General features: G+C 43.0%; 1 pseudogene; it reads right to left on the bottom strand.

The window, feature by feature from the left end:
• Window positions 1-2,182: 2,182 nt before the first annotated feature.
• Window positions 2,183-2,300, bottom strand: LOC126482638 (5S ribosomal RNA; annotated as a pseudogene).
• Window positions 2,301-10,693: the final 8,393 nt, after the last annotated feature.

The raw sequence follows: 10,693 nt of genomic DNA, 5'->3' as shown, positions 1-10,693 counted from the left end.
GGCACCCCACTCGTTCACAATTGCTACAGAATGGCTCCAGGAACAATTTTCTGGGTTTAAACACTTCCGCTGGCCACCAAACTCCCCAGACATGAACATTATTGAGCATATCTGGCATTCCTTGCAATGTGCTGTTCAGAGGAGATCTCCACCCCTTCGCACTCTTAATGGTTTATGGACAGCCCTGCGGGATTCATGGTGACCATTCTCTTTAGCACTAATTCAGGCACTAGTCGAGTAGATGCCACGTCGTGTTGCGGAACTTCGAGGTCCTCGAGGGGGCCCTGCACGATATTAGGCAGATGTACCAGTTTCTTTGGCTCTTCAGTGTATATTACTTGTATGATTTGTGACATTGAGTTGTCAGTATGAAAGAGAAAGGATCTTGCTCATGGTAATAATGACTTAGGTAAATAATTAACGTGCGTGTACGTTGAAGTTTTACACACGCAACATATTGCGCAGTAAATGAAATTACGACATTCGCAAGTCCTTTACAATTCTAATTGTCTGAAATGGTGCAGTCGTATTTGAGTAGAAGATACTGGAGCGATGTAGTAGTCAGTGGCAGCAATTACGTAGTGAAGGCTCTTCTCCAGATGTGGATAACTTTTAATATACACACATCATCAAAACTTTTGCATGAACCTTGGTATGTCGTGCAGGTATGCTGGCTATTGTGACTGTTCCTGTACCAATCATAAGATCACCCATGTTGTTCTTCGTAAACATATACACAGTTACCACGAACGCTGTATAAGGGAAAAAATTCCGCATTCTAATGATCTGCAGCATGTCAGTGAAAGCAAAGCAGCAGCAGGTGAAATGATCATTCATCAGGCCACTGAGGACAAACGCGACTTATGATCAGATCCGCACTGTCAGAAGGCTTTTCAACCATGGAAATTGCTCGACGTCTGCACCAGAGTCATAATGATGCGGTAGGGACATGGAATCGGCTCCAATTGACATATAGTGTTGCGGATTTACACCCCACAGGCCATCCACGTTTGTCACGCTCACAGGATTATCGATACACTGAGTCAGAAGAACATACCCTCTCTGCTCCAGGACTGAATCCGGCGTTCGAAGAGGTTACAGAACGCCGTGTATCACGTCAAAATTTTAGTATACGATTGCATGATGCGAATCTCCGTTTTCGATGACCGTGCCGTGGTGAGCATAATGTTACACCAAATACAACGGACTCCGTTACAGATAGCCCACAGATCATGGGGAACGGCAACCCCAGATCGGTGTCTGGTGTTGTTTGCGGACGAAACTCGGATCTGTTTGTACTCTCATAATCACAGAAAACATGTTTGGAGTAAACCCGATAATAATGAACGCCTCCAACACTGTGTCCCATATCCACAAGAATGTGATGATAGTGTATGTTCTGGGGTGGCGGTTCATGGGGCCAACATACACCTCTCGTGGTTGTTGTGCACAACCTCTCTGCTCTGTGTTACACGGGCGACATTCTACAACCAATAGTCAAATTTAGGTGACAATTTTATCTTGATGGATGACAACTTGCTTGCTCATCATGCTGTTCTCGTGAAGACCGTACAGTGTGCATGCCTGCACAAGTTGGGATGTCAACATTGGTGACACTGTTAGGTAACCCCATTTACCACGGCAACGGCGTACCACATCATATAGGAAGAATCGGTTTGTAATTGTCCTTAGGCCAAGAACCGCTCAAAACGCAAAATAACATCGGTTTCTAATTGTCGTCAGAGTGATGCAAGATATGTTCAATATTCTGTCCACCGTTTTCTGCAAGCTGAAATCGAGAAACAGCACAAATCGGAATACCTCGGCGGTAACGTTCAGAGCGCGTTACGCAATGCGTGCCTTCAGTTCAGCTACATTCGTGATTGGAGCACAGAACACAACATATTTGAGGTAACTCCACAGCCATAGGTCACAAGGGTTAAAATCAGGTAATCTGGGCGGCGAGGCTGTAGGAAAATTGCACTCCGTCAGCAGGCCACAAGTGACCCATCGGTACCATCCGACCGCCGTGTCATCCTCATTTGAGGATGCGGATAGGAGGGGCGTGTGGTCAGCACACCGCTCTCCCGGTCGTTACGATGGTTTTCTTTGACCGGAGCCGCTACTATTCGGTCGAGGAGCTCCTCAGTTGGAATCACGAGGCTGAGTGCACCCAGAAAAATTGAAACAGTACATGGTGGCCCGGATGGTCACCCATCCAAGTGCGGGCCACGCCCGACAGTGCTTAACTTCGGTGATCTGACGGGAACCGGTGTATCCACTGCGGCAAGGCCGTTGCCTGTAGGGAAATGACGGTTGATAATTCTAAAATACGCGAAATGTTTCTGCAGCAGCCACTTCAGTGGCTGTGCAATGCATGAGGACTGCTATCTTGCTTAAAAATGACCGTAGCCACCCATCCACGTTGTTGAAGAGTTGGAATAGCGTTGGCTCTCAAAAGACTGTCATAGCGTTTACCAGTGAGGGTTTTATTTTGCAGTTACTTGAAGATCAAATTCCGACAGGAATGAAGGTGACATACTGCATATATGGGAAACTTGTTTTAAACCTTAATAGGCTGTACACCAAATCAAAACTAGCATGAACATCGGCCATGGAGCAGCAAAATATTAATGACAATGACATACACTAAAGGAGGAAGAATTATAGAAAATTATTAATGCATTCACGGAACCACATTGTATGTTGAAGCTTCAGCTAAGTGCCACTACATTCAGATGCTACATAATAATACCCACATAGAAACTAGCCTAGCTTAACATCAGCGGACTGAGCAGATGATTCCCAAACTTCGCAGTTGTACACTTTACTTTGAGTTCATCTGCGCTTCCTCTCATGTTGGACGTGAGAATAGGGGTTCCAGAGACAGCCTTCACCAACAAATATAGAGTGAATGACACATTGTTCACTTGAGTTCGTATCAGATCCTAACATACGTTTCAGCAAGTAACAAATGATGATAAACTTTTTCAGTGCTGCTTGACACTTATTTTTTAAACAGTGGCTGTATCCTCAGTTCACCTGATGATCTCTTGCACGTAAACAACTTTAAAAAGAAAACTACAAGACACTCTCCCCTTCGCGGTCGATCAGTTGTCGAAAAACGTAAAAGTTGTGGGCTATACAATAGGTGTATTTGTTTCTACTTTGACGTACCTCAATCTTGAAAATTTACATTATTTTATTCCGATATAGTTTCTCTGGTTACGCATTACACTATCTGCGATGAACATTTGTTTCAAGCATGCAGACAGTACTACAAGGGACTTCAAGCAGAAGATGCATGTTTGGTCCTCAAAATACCAGAAAGATATAAGATCCAAATAACTGAAGCACATACACCTACTTTTAGTCGTTCGGATTTGGGGGACAGAACCGTTCTATGAGAAGTTGAAAGAAACCTGTGATATACACTGAGATTGCTTTTATAAATTTAAAATTGGTGACTTGAATGCCAAAGTTGGGACGTACAACGAAAGTGAGTCAGTTATTGGCAAACAAAGAATATACGAAGGAAATGACACAGGTGAGAGGCTGGTTCAGCTTGCAGAATACATGAAAACACCAACTATGAATACTTTCTTCAACAATCATCCTAGTTGCAAAAGGACTTGGAAGGGACCTAACTTTAAAGTGAAAAATGAAGTAGACTTAATTTTTACCAGTAGTTCTCTGTGCTGAACGGATTGAATACAAACAGTAATCATCGGTTAATAAGGGCAAGATTTGAATTGAATAAAGGAGATGAAAGACAGAAATAGCGTTAGGCACAGAACAAGGACGATTTACAGCTAACAAAGACGTACTCGAATATACTGAGAATTTTTATGGTAATCTTTACAGTAAAGTCAATAATGATATCTTAATCCTAAACGAAATGGATGCCTCTGTTTCCCGAATCCCAGAAATGTTCCCCTCAGGAGTCAAACATGCTATAGACAGGATGAAAAAAGAAACCGCTCCCGGTAGCGATGTCCTTTCAGCCGATATTTTAAAGGAGATGGATGACGAATCTATAAAGCATTTAGCTGAAATACACTCTGTGGTCAGAAGTATCCGGACACTTGGCTGAAAATAATTTACAAGTACCTAACTCCCTCCATCGGTAATGTTGGAATTCAATACGGTGTTGGCCTACCCTTAGCCTTGATGACAGCTTCCACTCTCGCAGGCATACGTTCAATCAGATGCTGGAAGGTTTCTTAGGGAATGGCAGTCCATTCTTCACGGAGTTCTGTGCTGAAAGGTATCGATGTCAGTCGGTGAGGACTGGCATGAAGTCGGCGTTCCAAAACATCCCAAAGGTACTCTATAGGATTCAGGTCAGGACTCTGTGCAGAGCGGTCCTTTACAGGGATGTTATTGTCGTGTGAGCGCTCCGCCACAGGCCGTGCATTATGAACGGATGCTCGATCGTTGAAAGATGCAATCGCCTCCTCGAATTGCTCCTCAACAGTGGGAAGCAAGAAGTTGCTTATAACATCAATCTAGGCTTGTGCTGTGATAGTGCCACATAAAACAACGAGGGGTGCAAGCCCCCTTCGTGAAAAATAGGACTACACCACAACACCACCGCCTCCGAATTTTACTGTTGGCACTACACACGTTGGCGGATGGCGTTCACATACCTACACCCTGCGATCGGATAGCCACATTGTGTACCGTGATTCGTCACTCCACACAACGATTTTCCACTGTTCAACCTTTCAGTGTTTACGCTCTTTACACCAAACGAGGTCTCGTTTGGTATTTACTAGCTTGATGTGTGGCTTACGAGCAGCCGCTCGACCATGAAATCCCAATTTTCTCACCCCCCAACTAACTGTCATAGTACTTGCAGTGGACCCTGATGCAGTTTGTAATTGCTGTGTGATGGTCTGGATAGATATTTTAAACATTACGATCGTCTTCAAATGTCGGCAGCCCCTGTCAGTCAACAGACGAGGTTGGCCTGTACACTTTTGTGTTGTACGTGACCCATGACTTTTCCACTTCACTATCATATAGGTAACAGTGGACCTACGGATGTTTAGGAATGTGGAAATCTCGATTACAGACGTATGAGCAATCACCTGACCACGTTTGAAGTCCGAGAGTCCCATTCTGCTCTCATGATGTCTAATGACGACTGATGTCGCTGATATGGAGAACCTAGCAGTAGGTAGCAGCACAATGCACCTAATATGAAAAAGTATGTGTTTGGGGATGTCCGGATATTTTTGATCACATTACGTATTTTCACCCCTCCCGCCGGAGGTTCGAGTCATCCCTCGGGCGTGGATGTGTGTGTTGTTCTCAGCATAAGTTAGTTTAAGTAGTGTGTAAGTCTAGGGCTCGATGGTCTTAGCAGTTTGGTCCCTTAGGAATTCACACACATTGTTTAAAATATTTTCGAAGTGTTTGCAAAGTGCAAAATTATCAAGAGATTGGAATAAAGCCAAAATAATCGTAATACACAAGAGAGGTACCACTAAAGATATAAAAAAACTATCGTGCTATCTGCCTCCTGTCTATATTGTACAAAGGTTTTACTAGAATACGGTTACCCGATTGAGCACTGCACTGGCCCAACCCACTGAGCAATCTGGGCTCCGCGCAGAAGTTAGTACAATCGACCACATCCTGATTCTACGCAAAACAATTTGTAGAACAAATGGCCACCATTACCTATTTGCTCGCCTTCATCGATTTTGGAAAGGCATTCGATGTGATCAGTCGCAGAATTGTGTTTGAGGCTCTAACAGTGCAGGAACAGATCACACCAATATTAAAGTTTTATACAACATATACAAATCCTCCACAGTGTTTGTGAATGTATTTGAAGAAACCAATGGTTTTCTCATCGAAAATAATGTAAAAGAAGGTGACCGTATATTTCCAAAACTATTTTCAGCAGTCTTCAATTCTGCAAAGTCTAAATTTTCCCTTGGAAAATAATGTAAAACAAGGTGACCCTACATCACCGAAATTATTTTCAGCAGTCTTCAAAAATGCAATGTCTAAATTAGATAAGGAAACAAAGAGAATCCAAATGTGGGAAACAGATTAAATTACCTGAGGTTCACTAATGATATAGCACTGTTTGTAAATAGTATAGAAGAACTTCTTACGGTGTATCAGTTTACTGGGGTAGGTACCATGCAGCTCATTTGGTTACTTCACCGTTAGTGAACTTGCTTCAGTCTGTTCTGAAGTTGGCCGAAAAATGAATCGTGATAAAACAAAATCATGATGAATTGTGGACGCCAGAAGGGAAGAACGCAGCTTCAAATGGTCATAGAATAATACAGCTGTATGGGTCAACTACTAAATGTGATAAGACACCTAAAAATGGAAATATTTCGACATGTTAAACTACCCTGGCAAGCTTATGGAAATACACTCCTTTTTCAAAATCTACGATATCGGCCGAGTATTTGACCAATGTAAACTACCGGATATGCGAACTTATTGTCAGAAAACTAATAGCAGCTCAAAAAGGAATGGAAAGATCAATGTTGGGCTGCACAAAGGAAGACAGAAAGCAGTTCATGTTAGAAAGACAATAAAGGTCAGTGACGTACCTTGAAATGACAGTGCGCCGGTCATGTCGTTCGAAGAAAAGATGCCAAATAGTCAAAGGAAGTAATAGACTGTAGCCCAATTCACCAAAAAAGACCAACGGAAAGACCACCGGACAGTGGAATAGAAACTTAAAAAATGCATCTGGAGTGAACTGACAACGGGAAGCTCAAGAACGGCGGAGATGGAGGAACCCGCAGAGATCCTATATTGCACGCCGACTCAAAGATGTATCATCAGTAAGTGATCAAATTGGCTGATGATGTTGTTGATGATGATGATGATGATGATGATGATGATGATAAAGGCACTAACTGAATTCGAGACCGTCAATCACAGCTGTCAATTTTGTATGCCTGTATTCGCATAACGACAGCAGCACTAACTCTAATGGAAATATTAATACAATAATGTGGAAGTGCACCAGTAGTATAGTTATAAACCTTAGGCAAGAAGAACGAAAATAGTTTAGTTTTAAACCTTAGGCAAGAAGAACGAAAAACGTAACAGATGTCCCTGAATATTTAAACTAATCTTTCATGGGACGTCACTTAAACCCCACAGGGAACATATGGAGAAGGCAAGTATATCGTAACTGAAGTACTGTATCTCTAAATTAAAGAACTAAGTTTCCATACAAGAAAATAGTATTCCTAATTATTTATGAGCCTACGAAATTCTGTCTTACTAGACTATTATTTCCAGTCAAATAATTATAACCTGACCCTTATTGCGGAACGAAAAATACCGTCTCGTGTTTCTACAATTTTATGTGAGAAAGTGTTTATGTATAGGAGATACTGAAATGCACTTATGCCTTCAGAAATGGATAATTTGCGCCTTTTGTGTTTCAGATGTAGGACCTACAAACCATTTTTGCTAGTAACAGTAGAATTAACGGTTTCACAAATACGGACAACTAACACAGATTTATTTTGCTGCTTTCGGCTGTAAACGGCACAGTATTGATTAAATATCATTTAAACTTTCTGCTGTTTTGACCGATTTTCTGGTTGTGTCAAGTATTTGTGTCAGACTTCTAGCGGTGCTAGCTTATATCACGCGGAACAACTTACGTTACAGGCAAAGTCTTCGTTGATGCGTGCTCGAAATGCTAGGCATCCCTTTGTTATGGTTATGCCCCTGAGAAGCATCAGGGCATAGACACACTGTAGCACATGTATCCCTGCGTGTTGCCTATAATCCAGTCATCTGCTCCGTAAGAGAGGGCATACGATCAGCAAAATAGCTTTCTGGGTTTAGAAACATTCATTCTTACGCTGTATCAGTTTACTGGCGGTAGTTACTAAGCAGCTGATCTGGTTACTTCACCGTTAGTTCAGTGATATCTTCATGTCCCCTTCCCCATCCTGTCCTTTCCTCTTCCTGCCGCCCTGGAGGTCCTTGTACTTCTTTGTTTGCCCATTGGCCTTTTCCTTTGATGGATTGTGCTGTTTTTGTTGTTTGTCCCTTGATTTCTGTCACCTTCGATCTTGGGACCGATTTTCTCGCTGTTTGGTCCCTTCCCCCAACCAACCAACCAATAACCTGTTACTGCCAACTGTAATAGGTATGTCACCATACGGATTGGAGGATCTACTTCATTTTTTTTCTTTGTGTTCCATATATTCTCGTTTTGTCGTAAATCATATGTTATATTGTAGTCTCACTTGGACACTGAAATTAACTGGCGACTGGCCAAAGATGGTAGTGTATACATTATGAATTTTGCTAAAAAATCCAAATTCTGAGCTCACTGGCAATGTTCTAAATGATGCCATCACTGTTTGACGTTCAATGCCCGAAATCGGAAGGTAAAGGGGATTCAGTGAGAAAATTTGCATGGACAATATGGGAAGTCTGGAAGAGGGTACAGAAGGTTAATACAAAAGCGTTGGAAAGGCAGGAAGAACAGAATAAGTGGTTGGGACCTTTACCACAGTACAGGGTAGGTCAATGGGCACTGATCACGAACCCATATATACCTAAGGAAAAGGTGAAAAAATTCTTGACGAAGTACCATGGACCATACCAGGTCGTCAAGATGACTTCGCCTGTAAATTTTAAAGTGCAGCTGTTAACAAAAACATCCGTTAACCACGTAAGTAGAGTAAAGCCTTTTAAAGGAGTGGGGGACGGATTACCTCAATTACAAGGAAGTGACCCAATTGCAGAGGCCACGCAAAGCAAACGGAAGAAGAAGGATGCAGCGGAGGGACAAGAGTGGACGCATAACATTCCGTATGCGTTACGGTCATGGAGGGAGTAAATTATTATATGTTTAATATTGTATAGCATGTTTACATTTTTGTTTTTTGTATCAAGGGATAATTTGCGACTTTTTTGTGTTTTGGTGGCTCAGATAATAGTTGGGTTTTTCTTGTTTGTTGTTTTAGTTTTGTCATTGTATGGGCTAGACTATTTTTTTTTTGTCAGAGAAATAGATAGGGACAGAGTGAACTATCGGGAATTTTTGAGGATGTCGAATGACGTTATAGTAACTTGTACTGGAAGAGAGGTGGTACACACATATTTCGTTCCTTTTCTTCGCAGGGACGAGTGATGATTTGCCCTAATCGACAAGTTTTTTCGGATAGTAGTACATGCGAAGTTGGATTGTTCCTTGGGATTACGAATGGCTCATATTGTGAGAAAGAGGTGTTATCGACACATTATCACTTCCAGAAGGTAGGGAGGCATTGGTTATATTCGGTACTTACGCAGATATGGGTGATGATCACTTATACGAATCAGAGAGCGGACAAAATAAGGAGGTTGCTACTGCAGGTACGGTTTGTGAAATTGTGGGGAAGGATTTCCGTCTTCTAGCATCAGGTACGGGTGAAATAGCTTTAACTTTGTCACAGGGAATGTTGTTTTATCCGGAAGGGGTTCTGGAGATATTACCAACGCAAAATCTGACATATTTAAACTCCACGTTAAATCCAGAGTTTTAGGAAACGTTGCATTCCTTTACTAATGCACAGGAAGGATCTCTATCACGGTTAATAAAGTATTGGAACACGTTCTAACGTTACAACAGCATCGCACCGACGGAGTAATGACTGTGAGCGTTTCAGCCACAGGGTGTGTGGTTTTTCTATTTTTCTTGAGTGTAGCTTTGTGAAGAGTGTGGAAACGTGCACCAGTAGGGGTGGTGCCAACCAATCAGTTGCCTATGGTGTGGGTGACCAGTGTAAACAGTGTATGGGGGTAGCGTTAATGCTTTTATGTACTCGTTAGTTTTAGTCTGTAGCATATAAGGTTTGGGAACAAGGTATGTTTAACCAGCCACCGGCCACGGCTGTTATATTTCGATTCGGGACGAATCTTGTTGTAAGGAGGGAGGTGTGCTGTACTAGCGTTAGTCATAGTCATAGGAAGGGGAGTTTTGTTAAAATTCAGTAAAGGCGCGGATGGGCGATGAAGTCTGGGGCCGCTGACAGTGTGTGGTAATAGTCGGCAGCCAGTAGATTAGGCAGGGTAAACATGGCGCAGAGTTGCAGAGGCATAATTCACGTATGATTTGTTTGGAGTTGAACAACAGCGAGGCAGGGAACTGCAGCGTTGCTTTAAGTTATTGCAATTTTGAGGCAAGGTAGTAGGCCAGAGTTTGGTGTGGCGATGTGTAAGTGGCCGATGTATGGGAATTTAACCCTGTCATAGTCTCTGTCTCTCTCTAACACTACGTGAGAAGCAGGGGGAAAAGTAGGATAAATAGGCACTTTTAGCTTGAGGTGTGTGCCAGGTCAGTCGAGAGTCGGGTCGGACCTGTGCTGGTCTACGCTTATAGGGGCCAATCTGGCAGCGATGTTGTAAATATTCTGTATCAACCTGTTCTCGGTTTCTATGGCCTTGTTCCGGCTGCATTCTGCCTCCAGCGACACAACACTGGGGCGGGACGGAACAGCACCCGGGTACTTGGAGACTGCACGGTCTTCCTGAAGGAGGGCCGTGACAGCGGTCTGCAGTGTGTCTAGGACGGGCCACGTTCACTTCCAACCTGGCGTACCAGGGTCAGGGCGAGGCGTAAGATGCAGGAGGCGCAGCAGCACTTAAACAGCGTTAGGGATGGCGCAGATGTTGGCATCCAGCAAGCACTGCACAGCAT

The sequence above is a fragment of the Schistocerca serialis genome, chromosome 5 (genome assembly GCF_023864345.2).
Source record: "Schistocerca serialis cubense isolate TAMUIC-IGC-003099 chromosome 5, iqSchSeri2.2, whole genome shotgun sequence".
NCBI classification, from domain to species: domain Eukaryota; kingdom Metazoa; phylum Arthropoda; class Insecta; order Orthoptera; family Acrididae; genus Schistocerca; species Schistocerca serialis.
This window is presented reverse-complemented; position numbering and strand designations above follow the sequence as displayed.